Consider the following 24280-nt stretch of genomic DNA (forward strand, 5'->3'; position numbering starts at 1 on the left):
CTGCACGTCAACCCCCACACTCCCCTCTCGACATCCCGTCTCTCTTCAGATGTCCTGTCTGAAAAAGGTAAAAAAAAAAAAAGAAAAAAAAAATACAACAGGTCAATCAATTCTGTTGTCTTGATTCCCAACCTATCTCAATGAGTTTGAATGGGATTGACAAACAAACATGGACACCACATGGAACATGACCTGTATTTGCATTCTTATAACTTTTTTATAATCTTTACTATACTAATACAACAAGGAAGTGACCTACATATCCTGATAAGACCCATTTTAAACAATGGCTAAAAGCAATATGTGCAGTCTGTCTGTGTTTCTGGAATATGGGTGTAGCACTCCTGCTCACTGTTAAATATGTATTTTATCATCCTGCTGATGTTCAGAAACATGATGTTCATTCTTTCCATTTAGAAAGAATGAACTGTAAACAACATGCAAGCAGACAAGATGGTATAGCTTGAAAAAAATGATTAGTATTCAGTTATCAAGCCATGTCAAGGTCTGGGAGTCCTGTACAAACATTATTGAGGACTTTTTGAAAGTTGTTAATCTTTTAATGGAATATGAACTTTCTGAGTAGGGTATGAGTACATTGGCGATGTGCTAATGAAGGGGCTGCATCAGCACATCGAAGACCGGCCATCCCATCTCAAAAGGCTCCTTTAAACGCGTCCAACAACTGTGTCATCCTTAGCAGCCCAACGTATCCGAAGATGCCATCTCAAATGAGCTGCTGGACTCTGCAGTGAGCCACTGGTAACTGGTTTCAACTCATTGGATGTGCTACTAATAACCTTAAAATAAAAGATGCCTTGAAATGATCCTTAAAAACTCAAGTGACATGATGTCGGTAACGTGAGTTAGTTCCAGTGCAGATACTGAGGTTGCTTAGGCTAAAGAGGCAGCGATAAGGAAGGAAAGAGTGAAGAGAGGGGGCAGCTGGTGATGCAAACGGGGAATTCTCTGCAGACCAGAGCGACATATTGCAGTTCAGCCTGAGCGGTCTACACGGGCAGAGAAGGCTCGGTCCTTTGTTCGCTGGGTCCTTTAAAAGATAGCTCCCCTGCAATGAGAGACAGCGACATTCTGATATCTCTGACACCAAATAAATTCTGGGTAAGAAAGTCCCTAAACAAATTACTGCAGGCAGGTGCATGTAAATCATATGCAGTCTTTATATATGCCCCACCTAGCCATTAATTAATTAATCCAGTATTATAGAGGCCCTCCTTATACCAGCGTATACTTATCCACCTTATCTGACACCAATAGCTTGAGGTAGAGGTGTGGCTCTCAGTGTTCAGAACAACATGTGAAAATATGTAAATGCTTAAAAGAACAATGTAAAGCTGTTTGAATGTCAAATGAGGATAAAAGAACTCTGAGGAAGAGGGCTTATGTTTGCTCCTGCTGATGGGCAGCTGCTGCAGCCAGGAGTGATGTGTTTCTGTTTCCAGATAAGTCATAGAAATCTACTTTAATATATTTGACTTAAGCCAGGACAGCAGTTTTTGATTACAGATCAAGTATTGTCTTGCTTTTTGTGACGTTGATTGTAATTGTTTGTTCTGTGAGCCGTCGGCTCTACTTCTTGTGTATTCTAGATGTAGGCTGTGTAATTAATAATTGCGCTCCGGTTTTAGGTTAATATAACATTCATTTCCACGTACACCAGATAAATAGCTAACCCAGTTCTAATCCCCTGGTGCCACAGAAGCCAACTGCTTAAGTCAAATAAGCATGAATGCGTTCATTTCAGGCTGTCAGACACAACCTTTGGATGCATAATCTGGAGGGTGAAATGAGGTTATAGGAGGAGTGGTTCTTAACTGGTCTAGGATCCACCATCAATTCCTTCATGAACCAAACACAACCATAAAAAACACGTGAGAAAGTGCTTCTTAGAATTTTTTGACACACTAGGCACACATTTTTAAAAAACGGCCTTACGACCCACTTTCGGGTCCTGACCCACTGGTTGAAAACCACTGGTTTAAAGGGGACAGTGGGCCTATGAATAATTTCCTCCTTCTATTTTGTGATAAAGATCTACTGTGACAACCAAATTCCACCCCAGGGATGAATAAAGCATTTCTGATCCTGAAGTTATTTTGCATGATAATAAATAATAAAAACGAAAAAAGGTAAAACAATAATTATTCTTTAGAGTAAAACAGAGGAAAAGGTGGCGTACAAAGACAACATTAACATCATTTAAGATTAATTTCATGAAATGCATGACATATTGTTGAGCTCATGTTTAAACACACATCCCCGAAATGTGTTTTAAATCAAATAAATGGGATGGATAAAGTATCACTCAAAGTTTTACAATAATTAAAACACAAATTAAGCTTATAACGTTTTTAATAATTATTATTATTGAATCCTTCAACTCGTCCTCATGTGTCTCCTGAGCACACACACACACAAACACACACAGTTAGTTGGAGCATTAGGTTTCCTGCCCTGTCGGCATGTACCAGGCCCTACTGTAAAAACAGCCAACCGCCATCGAAAAAAAGAGAAAAAAAAACTTGGGAGTATGTAATAAGGGCGAGGCTTATTTTGGTCGGTTCCTGCCCGTGAATCAGCTCTCTGATTCCCCGTAGCGATCAGTCTGCGCGCTACAATTGTCACTTTGGATAGTGTGCCGCTTTTTTCAGGTTTGTTTTCGGCTCCATGTTGAAGTTTTTTTCCACAGACTCCCGTGGCCGTGTACACTCTTTGCACACAGATACAGTACACACTCGCAGAGCTGTCGCCTGATTTGCACCAGCAGCGCGGGTCATTTCAGGTTAAACCCTGGCGCTGCGTCCCGTTCACTTTAACCGACGGAGATCCACACTGGTTCCAGTTGAGGAGGAATGCACATGCACTGGGACTCCAAATAATATTTGGATACGAGCTTCGTCTTGCATATGCGGTATGTTACATTTTTTGTCTTTTTTTTTTTTTGAACAACAGTCTAGCCAATGACAGCCTCTGCAAAAAAACGGGGTGCTTGACAGTATGGCAGCAAGGGGGGGGGCCGTGTTTAGCCCCCCTTCATAAGCGAAATGTGCATATTAATGTCCACGCACTTAACATGATCACCAAGTGTGTTATTTATGACATGTGGAAGGAAGTTGTCTTTGCTGAACTACATTGAGATTTTCAACAATTCAGTATCGTCTCGCATATATGCAGGTGGTTCACACCTGAGTGAACGGAATCAAACGTTTCCAGATTTGTTGGAGCCTGTTTTGCAATTCGGCTTGTAATTTGTGTAGCAAACTGTACTTAATTACTGCAATATTTTAACTTTATTCTTTTTTGACATCGCTTCCCTCCGCCCACTGTGCTGTATTTTACCCGGGATACGACGTCATGACCCGACTGCAAATTGGTGCGAAAAGTTAATTTAGTATTAATTTGTTGATGCTTTTTATCAATGCCGAATTCAACACCGATCCTTGATGATGCAGAATCATGTTAGAGAGTAGTTCTTATGCGTTTTTAATTTTAGCAAAAAATGTAGAGTGGATTGAATTTGCGATTTTTGGAGGGAGGTTCTGGCTGAGGTAGATTTACTGAACCCGGTCGATTTACTGAAGACTTGAGGGGAGTTGGTTTGTGGGCCCAAGTCATCTTTTCCCTGCACAGCCTTTATTTAATACTACTCGTGTGATGGGACATTATTACCTGAAGTGTATGTCAAATGCATTAGAGTCGGTGTCACCTTTGCTTTCGCTTCAGCAACATGAACTTCACTGAGGCGCTCGATCAACATCTGGCACGCACAACGAGCGATCCTTTCACAGCACATTAGTGACCTTAAAGGTTGGACTTCTGAACGTTTCAATTCGGCCGTCTGAGAGTTGTTTGTTAATGCTTCTTTTGTCCAATCAGGAGGAATTGGCCCCCCGGGGGGGTGAGATTTGTTTGTAAGTGTAAAGTTTGCTCGACCTATTTGCAAATAATTTTAACATGTCCTGTTAATCATGCTTGAGTTTTGAAGTTGTCTTTTGATGGGAGACATTTAAAGAGCACAGAACGATGCCTTCAAATGCTGTCAGGAAATACAAGAGTGAATGATAACTCTTCTGCATGGATGATCCAGCAAGGTGACTGTGGAGATTTTCTACAGTGGGAGAGGTGATGGGAGCTAAAGGGGCGGATTGCTGTGACAGCAACTATCTTATATAAAATATTAATTGTAGGCTGTAGGAGCAAAGGAATTAGACATTTCTGTTTCTCATTAAAACAGAACAGGAAGAAACAGAACATTTCATTAAAACTCAGCATCTAATGTCAGTGACAGTATTGTGAATAAAACCAGTAATGTTCAGAAAAAAAGGATTTTAAGATTTCATGTAGAAATGTATTGGAGATTCTTAAGCATTTGGATTTATTAAGCATTTGGATTCCTGCCCATTATTTGTTCATCTCGCTTTATTTTTTAAAATTGCATGAATTTTTATCCTGAAACATTTATATGCATGACCATCCAAATTCACTTCGCACAAAAAGGGAGTTTCCAAGGAGCAACTGAATGCAGCATCAGTCCTCAGCTGAGGGTATTTAAGGTCGCTCCCTCTGCCTGTTTGCTGCTGTTTTTTGGGAACTCACTGAGCAGGCTCATTTTTTTTGCAACAGCGCTTCATGCTGTGTATGAGTATTACTGCAAGATGTGTACAGCAGGCTTCTTTTTTTTAAAATTGTTGTTAAAAAAAAAGAAGATGTGCTTGTGCGCCGAAAGGACATTTCTAATAGCTGCAGAGCATGAGTAGGGAATGTTCAATACCATTACCTCTTTTGATGTGTTTGTTCAAACTTGTTCTTCTGCTTTCAAATCTTGCTGGAGGTCCCGCCCCCGAGATGTGTCAGTGTGTCAGTTTCATAAGGCTCCACTCGTGTACTGTACGGCGAGCAAGAAGATGTCATTTGAGCATATTCATTGAGACAGTTTGGAGTGAGATGTGTGAGACGGCTTTAACGTGATGCATATGGCCTCAGGCAGGCCTTTAAAACATTTTACAAATGTACAATTTAATGAATTCATTTCTGAACGATGGCGACTCAATGTAAGAGAAATGAATGTGTGGCAGTATTGCAAGAATATTAATCCTTTAATGCATGCACAGTTATTTTAACTTTCGTATAGATACCGTTTAAAGCACATTTCTACTCTGCAAAATATTCCATGCAAGAATGGAACACATTTTTTAAACGTGCCCGGGCATGTGGGCACATATTTTGAATATTGTGAATATTAAAAGTCCTCCGAACTGATCACCACTGATGTTTTCACCTGCTTTGACCTCAACTCACAAACGTCTCGTGAAGGCTTCCTCTGCCACTCTTCTTCTTGTTGTCGTGGTCGCATTTATTAGCGATGCATTCTGGTGTTGATCCTTTACATATTTTGGGATGGTGCAGATTACAGATTACAGGGTCTTCTCAGAGACAGATTAGGTGTGGCCGTAACTGCACTCTCTTTAAGTCACCAGGCTCCCGTGCCAAAATCAGTATCTTAAACGTGCAGAACACGAGAGTCGACGGTTTACCGATGCCTTGATTGGTTTGTTTTTTCTCTGTGTTAAATCATCAGCTTGGATCAAACACACTGTCTTTGTTGCACTCTGTACTATAAAAATCTAACCAACTGAGGCGCCAGCAGACAAACAAATTCCATATTCTGCAAGTTAAAAGTAGAGCTGTCAACATTAAATCGTTAATAGTGGTTAATTAAAGGCAGGGTTGGTCTTTGTATCTCCTGATTTCCTGATCTTCATTGCGACCTAAGATCAGTCTTTTCGCAGCCCCAGTTAAGACATTTATTTGTGACTGGAGTAGATCTATATATAACATCTGTGTCTCGTTTAAAAGACCATCTCACTCTCAAACAAAAAGTCTATCGTGCTTTTTGTCTCATTGTTCTGTTGTCAGACACGTTAAACAACAACGTCAAACTATTGGACATAAACTGATCCCCCCCTTTGCTACCTGGCACTATGACGACCGTCGGCTGAAGCATCGACTGGGGCCATCTTTCTAAGGTTTTCTACTTTTATAGTGATGAAATAGAAGCCATGTTTCTAAATGTCACATATTAGGGCAAAACAATTGATTGATTTCCTCATGTTATTAGAAATAGTTTCATTGATTTCATACTTGGACTGCATGGACAAAACTGGACCAACTGCTAATCTGAGTGTGGTGACTACTTAACCTGAGCAGAGGTCCATTCAGCAGAGTGTCCACAGAGCGCCTTCGATGGTTCTCCAGTGGGTTGGGTCTGATTGGCAAACGTCACCTCGCTGCTGCACTCCAATGTAGAACCGAAGTGACGACAGGTTTAGTCTCCTGTTTCCTGAAATCTCAAGCATCCAAGTTGTAAATGAACCATTTAGTGGTGTTGTTGCTGTATCTGTTATGCACCTACTTTCTTCTTTGATGGCTAACACTGATGCAGAGCTTGAACTTAAGTCGTTTGCAATTTTATACTGAACCTGACCTGAAAGTATCTTTTAAAATTAAAGAGACTTTGAATGCTCACCAATGGTATTTACAAAATCATTCGTAGATGTCAGAAATGGCGGAGCCAGTAAATCTCATTACGGTCCAGCCTTAATATTTTATTTGTTGAACCATAATCACAAATGTAAACAAACCGAAAATGCAAATGAGGCAAAAACAGAACGAGCCGTTCACAAAAAGCAGGATGGAAACAATAACACGATACTCTAACCTGAGCTTGAAACACGAGTCTGTAAAAGTAGTTTGAAGATGGGATTTCAAGACAAAGGAATACAAAGTGGGAGAACGTTCCAGAGCTGATCACTGCAAACGTTTGATCACCTTATTACCCCGTCTTGACTCCGGCACAGTTAGAGAGGAAAGCACTCGCTCTGTTTTTCCTCGAGTGTCGATCAATTTAGATCCATTTATTTATTCAGGGCCTTTTATCGGCGTCAACTCGACCTTAAAGTGTGTTTGCTTGAAAATACAGGCTGGAGGGATCGATAAACACTTAAACGCAACATTTCCAGACTTCACAGACTTACTGACTCATTATTATTTTTCTTTAATGGAAGCCGAAGGATTTATCATGGAAATAACTGCTGCAGCTGTGACTCAATAAGTGTAATCTGTCGGCTGTCAACCAGCAGGTCGGGGGGTCTAATCCCCAACTCCTCTGATGTGCACTTTGAGTTGTCAGATGACTAGATAAGTTCTGTACAAGCTCAAGTCCATTTACCAACCATAACAACTGAGGACACAACCGGAGCTATAGGCCCTAAAGTTAAAACCTATCCACTGTAGGTTGATCACTGACCCTAAAGACGCCGAGGTGCTATCCGAGGTAAACAAAAGCAACATTAGCATTACCATGTTGCTCATTCTTGACTCCTGCTGGTTACTTACTGTAATTGTAGAGCCCGACAGATAAATCATCCAGACCATATCAGCCGATCTTAGCATGTTGACTATTGATAATTCCTTCGCTGATATGCGCCGATGTTACTCCATTTATTCTCCAATCAAACAGCATTTCGTTTGAGTTTATTTGTATTGCACGAACAGTTCTCTTTCGCCAGCAGAGGGCGCTATAACGTATTCATGCTCATCTCTAGAAATAAGGATTAAAAATGTCATTGAATGTAAGACGTTTATTACACTCAGTAAAGCTAAGATTTAATTAAAGATGATGTCTACCTTTAAAAAAAAACACATCTGTATGCTGCACATTAAAAAACAGGGGGAGGGGATTGAATAAGACATTTTAAATGTTAAAGGTAACTTGATAGATTTTAATAGCAGAAATAGGTTTCAATGCTCGAGCATCCTAAGAATCATCTCATTAACTCAGCAGGTCCAGAGCATGGTTTGATGGGCGACCTACTGTTTGTCACCAGGCAACTTTTTTTTTATATATCTGAGGTCAAAAAGTGACATGCTTGAATTATTTTAAATACATGAATCTTTAATGAGTTATGTTTTGAAAGCCATGTGTTGTTATGTGTAAGCTACACTACTGCAGAAATGTCACCCTGAGGCAGCGCCAGATCCAGTGGGTGGCCGTGACCCCCTCTACACTGTAGTCTGATCACGCAAGTATAGCCACCCATGTTTATACATTTTTAAAACTGCCATCCATGATTAATACACCAGAGAACAATCTCTCTCTTTTGTCCCCCGAGCGTATGCCTTTAAGTAGCAGCTAACACATGTTGTGTAGGTGATCAGCAGGTTTTCATCGCTGCGACAGTGCGACGCAATGTCCCCAGCAATAAGCCTCGTCAGCATGCGGAGCAGCTGCTGTGTTTGCAGGATGTTGAGTGAAACCAGAGTAGTTCTATGGGCAACATTTTAAACCAAGTATTGAAGAAATTAGCCACAGCTAGAATCCTGTATGCATGGTATCTGCTTTGTCTTCCTGTTAAACTGCTGAATAAAAAAAAATCATCATCTAAAGAAAAACTTCAGGCCACCCCTGCAGTAGTCAGAGCCTCAGTTGGGCCACCCCCGTCTAAAATGTCTGGATCCGCCCCTGCTGACTTCCATCAACCAATAAGAAGCAGCAAAAGAAAAAAAACTCCCAAGTAAGTCCGAAACATCCCATCATGAAATATGCCACCCCTGTTATTGTTATAATAAGTTCTACTATCAACAGTAACTTGAATTTCCCTCGGGATCAATAAAGTATCTATCTATCTAATTTATGAGTGATTTAATGACTTCTTGGCCAATTAAAATGAAATGCCATCCAAGATTCAAACTAGTGCTCCCACCTGCCTCCTGCATCACATCATGATATTAACCCTTTTTAACCCTCTCAGCGAGACAAGGTCTGTTTGATGTATACTTTACCCATACACAATCACATGGGGAATGTTTTGAAGTGTAATATTCATAATACATAATGGTTGGCTTCCGAATGAAACATGAAATCAAGCGTGTCCATTCTGTTCTGAATTATAAATGTTCAGTTGTGTTGCGGATGTGTTGCCGCGCTGCTGGAAAATGTACTCGTCGTACGAGCCGATGATTCATGACAAGCGTCGCCTTGGGGGGGGGGGAGGGGGGGTCGTCGCTTGATCTTCTTTTTCATCTTCCGTCGGTGAAGTACTATTTTCCCTTTTTTTGCCTTCGCTGGCAACTTTCTAGAACATTATTAAGCCATGGGATTAAAGGTGCTTTGCCTGTCAACCCAAAAATCCCTCTGTGATTGTGAAGCAGGTATCAGTCAGTCACTCAGGCATTACTGCTCCACCTGGTGCTTTATTCTGCTCCTGAGGCTGTTGCCTGTGTGCATTGACAAGTTTTGTGTTTTGTGCAGACGTGTTCAAAGTTTCACACAAATTACATTTTGCTCTTCTTCGAAAATCGTGACGCATGCCAAAGGGAATGTCGTCTGGTGTGAATTTAGCAGATCTTGCCAAACAGAACGAGCCTCGTCATGAGTCAGTGAGGATCAATAACTCTGATTTGACAGCAGCGATGTCACGAACGACTGTAAACCATACATTGAAACAAACAGATATTGTTGGCTTTACTTTCTATTAAGGGGGTAAGTCAAACGTTAAAATACCACAAAGCATGGATGTATGGTAGCTTTGACCCAGCATCACATACCAGCAGCTACACAGCACACAGCGAACAGGGTGGCAATAAGTCATGTGCATGAGGTTGATGTTAAAGATGAAGTCTGTCAACATGAACTAGTTGGTCACGATTAATTTAGCGCTCCATGATCCTGTCTTGGTATTAAGTTCTAATTAATGATTTGATTTTTTTTTAGAAAAATCTGGCCTTCTTTTTGAGCCCTTAATCACAGTTAAAAATAATCATTTGATTTTTTTTTTTTTTATCTACCCCCGATCTCATGCTGACAAACAAACCATTTAAAGGTGGAGAGGGTCTCTTCTATGGTCATTTACAGTTCAACACCAGACTCCGCCATGATGTCTGCTGCTCTTCGTCTATGTTCTGATATCACCAGGCTGTTTTTACCTCGACGAGAAATATCATCACGCTTTAATCTCGACAGATCTCATGAGATCTCACCAGACCCCACGTGATCTTATTTCTTCTCTTCACCCCAGTCTATTGGATTCACACTTGAGAGAGATGGTTTTTTTTCTCACATGGATCATTGATCGCATCATGTTGAATCTTTTTCGTATTGGCTCAGCACAGCACCGCTTTCTTTTCCATTCACCATCATTTAAACCCCCGTGTCCCGCACCGTGATCTGTTTCGTGTCATTCATTTCCTGTCTGCCTTTATGTTGCGAAGGAAGCCCACGCGTTCTGTCTTTTAACTTCTCCTGCTTTGTTCTTCTCTGTTTTCGTGTCGTAATAGATCAGCAGAAGAGTAAATTAAGTGTTCGGTGTTTTATGACTCCTCTGAAAGCACTGATAGTCTTTTCTGACAGAACGGTGTCCTTCTGTTCAACTCAGATCAATTGCTGCATGTAAACATCCAATAGTAGATTTGTATCAATGACCGTGACCACTTCTCCATAACATGTGGAAGTGTTTCATAATGACTTGAAAGTGGACTTGTACAGCAGTATGAAAGGCCTGATTGCATAATTGCAGTCATACACAAACATCCTCCAAAAAAGAAATGAAACGTCTAATAACAGCAATTAGGGTTATAATAATCTGCCCTTTCAATATTCAGTAATGGTCACACAAGTGCATGTTTCTACTAAGCGGTGGGTCTTGTAAGGAGAGAGGAAATCCAGCCCAGCAGTCGCTCACATAAAAGCTTTGAATTGCAGTAATCAACTTTTCATGCATCCTGCAGGTGTTGAGACATTGTCAGTGAGAGCAATCCACGTTGGCCGCGAGGGTTTGGGTGACAGCGCGAAGGTAATGAGATCCAAAGGCTCGCGTGGGGACACGGCAGGTTGAGTTTGAAAGCAGTTCACTCGGTCATTGAGGCAGGATTACACTTGGCAACTGAAGGAGCCAAACGGCTCTCAGATAAACACACAGGCTAACAGGTAGGCCAGCAGGTAAACAGTGAGGCAGGACTCCAGCATTTAGGCAAACTTATCAGCGAACTCCAGAGGTTTCTTATCTCAACATCCTCAAAATAGTCTTCAAGCGGAATTCCTTTTTGTTTCTCTTCTAAAGTCTGGCATTATCACAAATATGTTTTTGGGTCGAGAAGGTATAAACACTCTTGGAGTCGTTCCAGTAGATGACTTTAGCCTGCAGCTGCAGAATATGATCGGTGCGGGCTTGTGTGTCCACTTGAAGCTAAGTGCTTGTGTTTGCTTCTGACTGGCTCTGATTATTCTTCCACGCGCCCTCCTGTACGTACAATATAGGGGAGATAGATTCCCTCAGGCTGGGGTTCTCAAACTTTTCAGCTCGCAACCCCTAAAAAGATGGTTGCCAGAGACTAGGGACCCCCACTGTCTCTCCGGGATGTTAAGGCGTATACACAGCCCCACACTACGAGTCCTATCCAATCACTGGTTACACAAAAGAACAACACAAAACAATCCAACAGATTAAAGAATGTTAAATTATTTGATATAGTCATTTATTGTATGAAAGGCTGAAGCAGAATGCTGTAGTTATTCCCATGTGTAGAAGTCTTTACATAAACAATATAAACTTCCAACTTTACACTGTTTCATATTTCAGAAGTTTTCTTTGGAAGGCGTCTCACGACCACCCTGTTGGTGGATGGCGACCCCCACTTTGGGAACGGCTGCACTCAGGGATTAAGCCTTGTGTTTGTTAAAACATTATTTTCCTTCTGTTTCTGCAGCACGCCGAAGGTACAACGATCACCAGGTAACTGGAGAAACATTCAAATAGGATGACTCTCATGCATGCATGCTCCGACGGGTCGCCTCTACTTATTTTCAAGTGGATCTCTGAACATTTATTGGTGAACATCTCATTCTCTGTCTCTCTCTGTAATTTAAGCCTGGGAAAATTACTCTAATTTTAGACTTTATTTCTAATTACTGAGTATTAAGGATCCTTAGCAGAGATTTATCTCCCTTCTCAGTCGAAATGGTTCAAAAAAAAAAAAAAGTATTTTTCTTATTGCGCTGAAAGTGGGTGGGGCTTAGTTTAAAATTTATCTTTGGATCAAACACTTCCATTCATCAATAAGAAGCAGCACTAGACTTAATGGGTTGCTGTTTTCCCCCTTTATGTCTACGTTTGTCATCCAATAGACATAAGAATATTTAATTTTAAAGAAGTCTTAATGAAGGACTTCACACAGAATAATGTGTGAAGTCTGTAATGACAGATTTATAAATAGCTGGTCCTGCTCTCTAGATTTACTGTCTCTGTGGAATTATCTAAAAGTCTTGCCAAGTGAGAAAGTAAATTATTTTAATTAGAAATATATAAATAGTTTAAGCAGGCCTTTTAAGATTTCATCTCATTTAGGTGTGGCCGTATGTCTTAGGTCTTAATGGATGTGGGTGTGAAGCCGCATCGAGAACCGAAAGCTAGCAGCTAGCACTGCTAACGTTAGCCACACTCAGCTTATGATTTTGACATAATTTACCTGCAGAGTAACATATGTTGCAAAGTGCCAAACATTTCATCAGCATTACCAATAGCCCATCAGTTTCATAAATGAGTAAAGTGATTAAATGTTTTAAATGAAATAGGCCACACATAATGTGGTATAGCTATTCTGTCGACTGGTAGGATTTTGTTATGCAGTTAATTGGTAGGGAACATCTCTGCTTGTTAGCATCAAGTATAGGGTCAACAGTGTGATGACACGAAAATCATATTTGCTAGTAATTTACTTTCATGTTTCTACTATAAATATCTGGCTTTTAGAATGGGAATAACCATTCATGTGTATTCATAAAGGGCTCTGACACACACTGAATATGAGCTGGAAATCATCCTAACCATCAATCCAGTCTTATGTAATGGTAGTTTAGCATTTAGCATACTGGACACAGAAATAACTCCCCGTGGAAACATTTAGAGACATTCAGTGAACAATGCAGTGCTGGACTTTTTTATTGACTTGTGTTTATTGGAGAAATGTGGGTGTTTTGTTAACCGCACCAAAGATGCTTGTTAAGACCTAAATGAACTGTACTATGCTGAGACGACACTTTACTGTTGTGGTTTCCAATCGTTCTGCGCTGCACCCCCCACCCCCCTTTTTTAGATTTAATAGTATCACCATACACAACATATTGACCGACATTAAACACACTCTCAGTCACGCTATTTGCTAATTAATTCTGTCAAACATTGTCGACAATATCAGAATAGCAACTTCAGTGTGACGACAACCGAACAAGCGACTTTGCAGAGGAAGTGCAACAACCTGAAAGTTCACAGTTTTAAATGTGTAACAACACTCATCGCTATAAACGGATTTATAAGCTAAATTAAAACTATAATAATTTGAGTCTGCAATAATTTAAATGTCTAGTGTCAGCTTGTTTCGATCTACAGATCTTCTCATGTCCAAGGGCCAGTGTCAGTGTCCAGCCCAGCTGATCGGAATTTTGGGTAATCCAATCCAATCCACTTTATTTGTATAGCACATTTAAACAACAAAAATGTCTCCAAAGTGCTGTACATATGATAATAAAAACAATTAAACAAAAATTTCCATATAACAATAATATGGTAATTTGTAGTGTAGTTGTAATTTTGTTAATCTGCAGGAAAGCATCTATCACACCAGTGTGTAGCTTAATGAGATTCTCTCTTCATTAGCCACCGTTCAGGTGAAGCCCAGGAACAGATATGACTCGTCAGATTTTCTTGTCTTAGTATTAGTAGTTGTGACATCTCGGACCCAACTTTGGGAATCATTGACTGCACTGACTCCAAATCTTGACAAAAGTCCAAACTTTTAAAGAGTTACAGGCTTTGCCTTCATATGAGCGTTAGCTGGTGAGAGTTAAGCTGTTGCCTTTAATTAGACACCAAAAGCTCTGGCATCCTAGACCTCTCAAACATTCTGGAAACTAGAGCGCAACGTGTAATAAACATGACCGAGAAATATTCAGCTTTCTGTCACCATGATTTATCAGATTCTTTTATGTAACAGCTTGACCTACATACTGAAATCGTCCATAAGAAAGAAGCGTATCCCTCTTCTTCAGACCCTGGGAGCTGTGATAGTGTCGAAGAGGGCCAAATTCATGCCAAACTGGTGTGATGTTTTGTTGGCTGCACACACTGTACTCTGCAGCTGTCAGAAACGACTGCTCTCATAGCTCGGCGACAAGAGTTGGATGATACTGAAGGAGTTCTTTGAATGGTTTAAACAACTGTCCTCGTGTTCATGCATTATCAGCAATCATGCTAGAAAGTGTGAGTGCATGATTTTAGTCCAATAAACCATTAGTTTAATTAATCAAATCCAACTGCCCATTCTCTGGTTACACAAAAACAAATCTGGAGTTGGTGCTGAGCCATGACTCTGAAAATGGGAAACACACAAGCACCACGCATAAACCATGAAACCCAAAACCATCAAAACACAGAGAAATCTGATGTTAAATTTGGTGTTTCTCCAACATTTCTTTGGCGGGGCTTTAAGTACTGTGAGCCGTGATGCAGCTATCTTTGGCTTTCTCACTGAAATCCATCATCTGGTTTAATGATACAGTAAATACATGGTCATCATGGTTTCCAGCTGAGGACTTGTGAGTTGATAAATGTGTGAGAAAATAAGTTTAGGTTTGTCGGTCCTTTTTGTAGTTGTAGATTGTGACCACGCTGTTGCTTATGTTATCTACTTTGTGTTCTTTAAATTACACTGAGCCAGATGTCTGGAGCTTGACTGTCTTTTGTTCATGGAACTCATCTGAAGCCATCTAAGACATCTAAGGACTCAACTCGATGCTGAATCTTAAAGTCTACCCTTCAGAGCCCGCGGGGTCAGCGTGGGCCACGCTCCATGTATACAACACATTCCAGAGCTGATAGCGCCCTCTTTGGTCTCCGTTCCTGTTTACAGCATGCTCTGTTTACAGAGCGACACAGAAGCCCCGCCACCTTTGCTCTGCTTGAAATACACATGGACGTCTATTTTAAGGGCCACTTCCAGCGAGGGTCAAACGGAACAGAGCAGATCGACCTGGACAGGAAGTTAGGTTCTCTTCATTCACGTCTTATCCTGGGATCTTGCGCTCCTCTTCAGAAATGGTCCCAAGGATGAACGGCGCTGTTGGGCAAAACCGCGCGGCACAAATCCTGTGGGATATACGTATGAGTATAATATCTACTAATCTGTATAACCAGTGTCACAAAGCTGCGTCACCCACGGCCTCATATGGTGCTAACATTCTTGCTTTTTTCCAAGCATACCCAGCAGAGTCTAAGCATCCACATAATGTTGAGAGTCAATGACCATGAACCCACGCTCTCCTTGCCATTTAGGAAGAAGCAAAACTTTGTGCAGAAACTTCTTTGCAAAGTCATTTTTTTTGGAAACAAAGGACCTTAAACCAGCCATGAATTTGGTGCCGGGGCTTCTCGACCATGACTAAATGGAGGTCTACCTTTTTATACATTTGGCTAACAACATCATATTCTACATTTCAGTTAGCAGACGCTTTAATCCAAAGCAACGTACATCATATACCTTTTGACTCTTTCTAGAATCTTATTCCTCACCGTCCATTTTATAAAGCTGACTTATCAGCCGGACTCTTCATACATACATTTGTTTGCTGTCCAACAGTCTTTCATGCTTAAAAGTAATCCCAGATGTGACCCCCAAGGCCACGCCACTTTACGTTCTCTGTCAGCCGTTTTCTTCCTTTTCCTCTACATTGTAAAACTTCTCTCTGCGTACGAGTCTTGGTTGTCAGTTTCAGGTTTCCAAGTGTGCTCAGGAATAACGAGTCTCTGGCTGAGGAAGCTCATTAAAGAGGCAACACAAAAACAGCACCATAAAAGCTCCCACAGCATGTACTGTACCTGAGGGTTTGTGGTCAAAAAGGCATGAACTTGACTTTGCGGGGCTTCAGCTGTGAAGAGATTAGGTGTTAGAACTGGCAGCTGATTGAACATTTTCACACAAGTCTTTATGTTCCTTCTCCAATTTCAAATGGCTGTGTTTAACAATCAGCACGGAAATTAAATAGTGTGAGTTTAAAAACCAAAACCAAAAAGCTGAAAAAGGTCTGGATGTGATTTTTTTGTTGTTGTTGGTTTTAGAACCGTGGGTTTCCTTCGTTTGCACAAAAAACACTTCATCGATGAGAGCTAGCAGTTATTTTTACATATGCTTATGAAAGTGAGGGCATAAACCAACAGCAACTTTACAGGGTTGGTACATTTTGGCAACGTTAATGATACTTGTATTTGTTCCAAAGACGATGATGAGGCGCTTGTGTGTCAGTTACGATCAGGGGGTGCAGGCTGCAGGTTTGAAGGGAAAGTACAACAAAACTGTGATATTGGCACGTCACGCTCTCAATGTGAAAGACCAAAGCCTTCACTAATGGTAGTAAAAATCCCTCTTTATGCTCAGAAACACAACCGGAGTCTTTTAAAACAAGTCTGTGATGTGGATGTAACACGGCCGCTCATAAGCTCTCATGGCCTTTCTGTGCTGTGGGGCTTAGAAAAACTCTGAATACTTCTTTCATGCGCTGCAGCCTCTTTTTCAAACGTTCCCCTGACCTTCATGTCAAATTGACTGTCGGAGTCAGCTGGGCAAAACGTGAAAGAATGAAGGTGTGGAGCGATTAACATCAGAGTTATAATGACCAGCGGGGGTAATATGTTTGGAAAGTGAGGTCTTCATTTAATCTCGTATCCATTGAAGCGGTGTCAAAAAGAAATCGGTCCACCTGTAGGACGTTTGTCTTAGCTGGAATAATACAGAGTCCTCGTTCTACCAGCAGCTTGCAGCCTTGCAGCAGTGTCTGTCCTTGAGCCATTCACTGAACCTCTCTCCAATGACAATAGTGGCCCGTAGGTGCAAAGGCTCGGCAACAGCTGAAAAGCGTCCATTCATAAAACACTACACAGTCAAAAGAGATTTCACAGTTGTTACGTTTCTTTAAGTTTCCTTTACAGAATAGCTTCCTTATGCGTGAGTTTTTTCTCTGCTCATTTTGGAGCTTGTTGCTTTTAGATGTTAGCATCTAACCCTGGATGCTTCCAGAAGCTTTCAGCTCAAAGTTTTCGACTCGGCTTGAGCGGATTGTTCCTCGCAGGTTTAGTCAGGCTAGCGGGAGCCTCGCTCTTCAGCTCAAGTTTGTTTTGGAGTTCAAGTTCAAAATCTGGCTGGGTCATTCAAGGACGCTCAAACTTGAACACTCCAGCTCGGCTTTGGCACGCTGCCTCGCCCGCTCGTGCTCTTCCTGCCTGAGGCTGCTGCGTGTGCTTGGCTTGCAGGGTTCCTTCTAGGATCTCCGTCTCTATTTCTCCACTGTTATATCCTCTGTCCTGCACCAGACTCCCAGTCTCTGCCAGTGTGATCCAGACACCTACACACACGCATATATACTCACACACACACACACACACACACACACACACACACACAGAGCTATGATCTTGCCAAAACAATGCAGAGCAGAAAAGGTGTTCTCCAGATGTTGAGAGATGTTTCTCACGTGTGGTGGTGAGGAGATTTTCCCATCAGTAAATAAACCAAACCCAGAATGTACCGATTATTTCTGACATTTTTCAGCACAAGTTAACAACGCAGGAACACCTCATCCTCAGAAATCGTCATGGTTACCTGCTGCTTTATTTATCTCAGCGAGCTTTTTACTCTCTCCGCCTTTGGAAAAGTAAAAAAGGGGAATCTTCTCTATTCTGTGACTCATGCAATCAAGTACTGTTGTGGATCATCTCTTGCAATGAATTTTGGATCATTGCAGAAAATAAGCTCCGTGTCAAACATAGGTTTCTGATGCGGAGACGTTTCGTTCAGCGGGATAATCTTTACAGATAAACACTTTTCGTATTAAGTTTGAAGAGTTAATGCGACCAAGAGAAGTAAAAAGCTAATGCTATGCTACAAGCTAACTACACCGCGGTCGGTTGAATTTGACATCACGACCGTTATGCTTAATCGATCTAATCAGTGGTTTTGACAAGCTAACGAAACAGTAGCTTAATAAGTTGTTTAGTATCCTAATATTTACAAGAGCACTGAAAAACATGACTAGAGGCTGTAAGGAGGATGAGTGAAAAAGTTTCCTGTCTCATTTAGTCACTTAGCAACCGCCGTTTTTAGTTCGCTTAAAAACTTTAAAATTCACAAGTGCGGTTCTTAGCTAACGTAGTTTATCTCGGAACCCATGGCGTTAAAATGCTAACTCACCTCTGGGTTTTCGCACTCATTCTTGTGCCCGCTCTACTTATGTGTGACTGTTAATTAATAATAATAATTTTGACTTATATTAATCCCACGAGGAGAAATTCGGTTTACACTCTGTTTATGTTTAATGGACATGAACATAATAGGCCGAGATGCACACTCATGTGTTACACTCCTGTAAGGGGAGAAATAAAGAAACAAAACGTGCTGTTGCTGCCTCTCATTCGTTTTAATGAAATCATTGAATCATGCAATAACACACATTACATTTTCCCTGCACACAATAATGCACCCAAAGAAATATATATGCAGTGTATTCCTTCTTTAAACTGTATTAAGTAACTGCAATAAGTAACTGTAATTGTTCAACTACAAACATGACTCAAATATGAGCACACCAAACGTGTCTCTATCGTGCTCCCGATCCAAGCTAACATGCTAACATGCTAACATGCACGCAACACAGCAACCACATTCACACCGCGCAATAAACACAACCAAACTACTTAATACACAGAAAACACATGACTCACTTGTTCTTGTGAACTTACAGAACCTATGTACTTAGGTTCTTTTACTTTTATATAGTATTCTTACCTGTAAGGGGAGAAATAAAGAGAGAAACAAAACGTGCTGTTGCTGCCTCTCATTCGTTTTGATGAATGAGGCAGAGACAACACGCTCCCCCGAGTGGCGCAAACCCGGAAATGTAAAACAATAACAAACGGTAAATCCAAAGCATTCAATCACAGACCAGTGAAATTAGTTTGTAACATGCCGTCTTAATAATTTCAACAGCACAATCTTACATCCATTACACATGCACAAACAGGATCCTAGTGACATGCATTAATGAAGAGGTCTCAGACCACAGTCCACAGCGAGCGCTCCAGATTAGTTTTGGGGTTCGGTGCCTTGCTCAAGGATACCTTGACAGTGCTCCAGCTACCAAACCAATTTCCAGACTTGAACCGGTGACCTCCCAGTTCTCAACCCAAGTCCCCTACAGACTGAGCTACAGTAGCTGGAGAAGTTATAAATCTCAGTGAGCCGTTTATAGTTTTCCTTCTTAGTGTTATCAGATATAGTAAAACCCAGAAAGCTCAGTTTAACATTTGACTGAGTGGAATCGCTGCTGTGACAGTAATAAAACATAACTCCAGTTATAAAGTCAGTCAACTATCGAGCACACATGCAGCCATAGTTTTTCATTTTGTTGTGTGTGTGTGTGTGTGTGTGTGTGTGTGTGTGTATGTGTGTTACTTGCTGTTTCCTGTCTTATTGGCCATGACACTATAAATGAGATTCTTCATCTCAATGAGGATTTTCCATGTTAAAAACATTAAAAAACAAGCTTCAATAAACTACATGAAGGTGAACTTTGGAAGTGTGTGACCTGAACGTGGAGAACGCTCCTTTTTAAATATGAACCAAGAAAGTGAAACTGTGCCAACAACAGATCGAGCGGGCAGATTAGTTTCTGCTGAAATACTTGTGCTTCCTATTCAGGGTGAATTTGTGCAGATAGAAAGTTGAAAAGGATGTTTTTTTGTTTTTTTTTAAAGGCAGCAGCTGCTGACATGTAGCCGTGTTGTTTTCAGTCACACTTCTCCTCCCGTCGTCTCTCAAAATATCAGTCAACACTCACACAGGAGGAAGTGAAGCAGAAAGTAAGATAGAAAGGAAGCAGTCTCGCTGCCCGGAGTGAGCGACACGCTGACTGACTTCCCGCCTTGTTTCTGTTGTGTTCGGCGTTATGTAGAGCCTCTATGGAAGCTGTACGTATGAGAGTCAAGAAGGACACAGGTTGGCCAATCTTCCTTTTCCTCTCTTTATGCTCCGTTTTGTGATGCGAGGTGAACACTTGACTCGTCCCTTTAAGTCTTTGATATCTCCCAGTGTCACTCTGTTTACCCTTCGCTTCCTTCTTTTATTCTACGTCAGTCTCTACAAGAGTGTCTCTGCGCCTGTCTGTTCCTGTTCTCTTCATTTTAAGAGCCAAGAATCATCCTGCTGAGCGCTGCACTCTGAGTGAGTGCTTTTGTCAGAGATATTATATATCGCTCTAAAAAAAGAAGCTGTGGTGCGATTCGTTCTGATTTGAAAAGGAAAAATGAAACCTAACAATGGCTGATTTGTGTCAGCGTGGCTGCAGAGGACGTTCAGAGTTGTATCTCCAGTTCTTTGAAAGTTTGAAATAGATTTCAAAGAAGGCCCACTTTGTCACGTGCGTATGAGGCAAATGTTTTCACAACAAAATCCCTCTTTCTTTGTCTTTGCGGCAGGATTTCAGAGGACACATTAGGCTAATTAGATATACAGAGATTCAAGTAATCAGATGATTCAGGCTGATTTGGAGGGAGCGGCTGAGAAGTAAACAAAAGGCTTTTTCAGCCGCAGACTGCTCTTAGTGTGAGACTGAAGCAGATTTAGTCTTGTACCTTAACCTTTTTGTCCCCAGAAGTCCGAAGCTTATTGAAGGTTTATGTCAACTTAACCCGCGTGCAACAATCTGCTTTGGGGTCAGATTAAAAAAAAAGGAGAATCGGAGGCTGAATCACAGTCTTGCTCTGTTTTCTTTCATTAGAAAGTTCAGAACAGATTTACTCGTTCTCTGTGAGCGACTGAGAAACGCTCTGTTCGAATAAGTTTGTTTACATACAGCGTGATTGGCTCATATTCACCTTCAAGTGGGTTTAAAAAGGATGAAACTAATGCCGAAATGATTTAAACGTTTTAAAGCTTTATGAATGTAAAAGGCGATTCTCGGTCTGACTTATAGTCAAGGAGCTGGTGTCCTTAAAGCTGTTTTCAATCTGAACTGAAAGAAGTGGAAGCAGATTCCTGAAGAGGAAGAAGAAGCCTCTTGGTTTTTAATCTTAATGGGACCAACCTGCATGGTTAAATAAAAAAAAATTAAAAAAGCTTTGAACTGCTTTTGTGTTGTGGGCGACCTGTAATTGATATTAGAGCAGCTAAAAACATCCTCCTGATTCATTTGATTGGTATTGAGATCACAATAACTAAAAATGATAACACATGAGAGAAAGTGGCGCTGCTCCGACACGCAAACGAGAGAATGTACTTTACACTCTGCACTTTATTTAACATCCTGAAATCCCTCTTTTAGTCACGTGATGCTTCAGTGTGTTTTATGTGCTTTGATTCTTTTGTTCTGTCTTGTAAATGCAACCCGGTCTCGTAAATCTTCGTACAAATAACACGACATTGAAATGTCGTGTTATGCACGCCAAATTGCAATTTTGCATGCATATGATACGCCTTGCAACACATAGCGACCGGTTATGGTTGGAATAGTTGTCTATGGGTAACCCCTTGACTCCTCCTGACGAAGGTTAGGGATTGGCGTATCATATGCACGCAAAATTGCAATTTGGTGTATGCGTGGCACGACTTTTAAATGTGAGGCCGGGTTTGTAAATGTTTGTTTGTTTAGTGTCTCACAAATTCCCCTCGGGGCAATAAAGGTTTCATTCATTCATTGATCTGATGACTTCTGCATCACATGCATGTATCTCTGTAGCTTTAAATGATAATGAATACTGTAAAAAGTTGTACAAATAGCCCAAGCTTTGAGTTCTTTCCGTCTATGAAATGCTTTTAGTCTTATATGGGACAGGACGAGACGGGCCTTTCATTATTTTGAAATAAAAAATGTTTACAGAAAAGTCGTGTGAAGTTGTCATGATCACACCAGAAAGAACATTTCCCTCTGCACAAAGTTAGAAAGATAGATAGATAGATAGATAGATAGATAGATAGATAGATAGATACTTTATTGATCCCGAGGGAAATTCAAGCCAAGAAAAACATGTTTAAGACAGTCCAGTTGTTCCTGCTGCACAGCTGATAAGCAGCCGTGCAGCAGGTATTTAAAATCTTTGTATTTAAAATCTGATAACTCGTCAGCACTGAATGCATCAGGGCCTCTACAGACCCGTTTCCCCCACATAGCTTCGGGGCTTTAGAGGCTCTGACCGGATCAGTGTGGTTCGGTACGGTATTTAAGTTTCCATTAAAGTGTGAAAAACCACATCCCAAGTATAAGAGAAGCAGAACCTAACAAAACTGAGCTTTAGATGCTTTTATAGTGTTTATATATTTATACATGTATTTCATTTACTCATAGTGCAAACCTCATAGTGACTCAAACAAATGAACTTTTCAACCGAACACCAAGTGTTACTCTGACCTCGGCCTTTTTCTGAGAGCTCTGCTGCAAACTCTAAACTTGATGAGCCGACAAGGTTGACCGTTTCTTTAATGTGATTTGGGGGCGAAACAGCCTGGAACTAAAGTGTGTTGCATTTGGGCTGAAAAGCAAAACAAAAAGTTCTTTGACATTTCTGTAAGAGGGACCCCTGTGGATTGGAAAACACTGCTGTTGATCACAGAGGTTAGTGTGCAGCATACAAATGTAAAGTTCAGCCCAGAGAGCAAACTGTGCAGCAGTTCCAAGAAAAGCCCACACAGTAATGTGGCACACTGTACTTTTCCAGTATAAAACACAGGCAGAGTGCCGGCACACTCACTTTGAAGTTAAGCTGCAGATTTGTCTTATAAGGTTGACTTTTTTATTTTTCTACACAGTAATTTAGACTTTTTTTTCTCATCTACTGGACTTTAGCATGTAGGTCCGACTTGATCATAGAAATTTAAAGGAAGAAGTTTGCACACACATACAGCAGAAATCTATCCTGTGAAAGTCTCTCTGAGTCATGACTGACTACAGTGAGTGTAACATGCGAGTCTGTGATGTTGTCTGAGCTGTATTTATACCGTGTTAACATGGCTGGTTGGCTCCTCTCCGTGTGTATAAAAGCCGTTTAAATTAGGGATTATAAAAAAGAAGAATAACATCCTGTACTCCTTATTTAGATGTTTTGACATCATGGTCATTCCGTGTAAATTTAAACGCAATGTGAAGCTACAAGCAGACTAAAGAGCGCTAGCTACCATCAGCCTGCTAACATAACAGTGCAGCTCAAGACAAGGACAATTGTGTCCTCTGCTTGTGTTTAATTATGGTGCGCTCTAATTCATGACTCCCTTGTGCAAACGTAGAGAAAGGTTGGGGGTCTGACGCCTGAGGAGAGCGGAGGCTTCAGAATAGCGGAGGTGTCACCAAACAGCTTTTTTTTCTCCTTTCATGCTGGTGATCAAGAGCAACATCTACCGGATCAAAAAGTCGAACATTCTTCCTTTTTAAACACAAGGAAATATCCTCGATGGGAGCTTTAAGGTGCAGAGGAAACACAAATAAAAGAAGAACTTTAAAAATCTGTTAAATAGAAGAACAAACCGTCAAAACGCCGATCGGCTCAGACAAGGTCTTTACAGGCACCATTTACAAGCTTTATGCCAGCCAAATGATGAAAACATCCCTTCTGCAGACTGAAGCAATAATGTGAGCACACAGACGCGTATCATCACAAAGAAGGCCCAGTGTGTCCTGATGACTGGGCAGTGATTAGCTTATTTCATTAGGCATTAAGTAGCCCACACTACCTCTAATCTTCTTCTGGTGGCCTAATCCTCCGCGAGCCTTCGGCACAAGAACACTGTTACTTTTCATCGTCGGGCCTTTTACAGTGATCACTCATTATGAGCCGGGTTCAAGGGCCTGTGCTGTCTGTCTGCGGGTAACCACAGACTGGACGTTAATCTCTGAAATGCCAAGTTTCGACACCCTTGTTAAACAGAGGATTAACCGGATTGATAACGTTGATATTTGTGATTAAATTGAGCCTGAATTGTCTTTGAGTTTGCTGCCAACACGACTCACAGTGTTTCTACTTCATGACTCCTCATTGGTGCAGCTTTCTGAGACGTATGACATGGAGGAAGTCAATTGGCCGATGAAAAAGTTGACAGCAACAAAGTAGACGAAGGCAGTGTGAAAAATGTGTGAAGATGTTAAATAGATGAAACTGACACCAAACTACAGTCC

At 41.0% G+C, this 24280-nt stretch overlaps 1 protein-coding gene across 5 annotated transcripts in view; it reads left to right on the forward strand.

Annotated features, from left to right (window-relative positions):
• Positions 1–2521: 2521 nt before the first annotated feature.
• Positions 2522–24280, forward strand: part of thrb (thyroid hormone receptor beta) — a 109511-nt gene continuing 87752 nt past the window's right edge. For 3 of the 5 annotated variants that reach the window (XM_079368542.1, XM_079368541.1, XM_079368543.1), the window contains exon 1: positions 2523–2932. The gene's annotated coding sequence lies outside the window, so the exon portion shown is untranslated. Of the gene's footprint in view, positions 2933–24280 lie in introns of all 5 variants that reach the window. The other 2 variants (XM_079368544.1, XM_079368545.1) reach the window with 2 other exon arrangements.

Source organism: Symphodus melops (assembly GCF_947650265.1).
Source record: "Symphodus melops genome assembly, chromosome: 18".
NCBI lineage: Eukaryota > Metazoa > Chordata > Actinopteri > Labriformes > Labridae > Symphodus > Symphodus melops.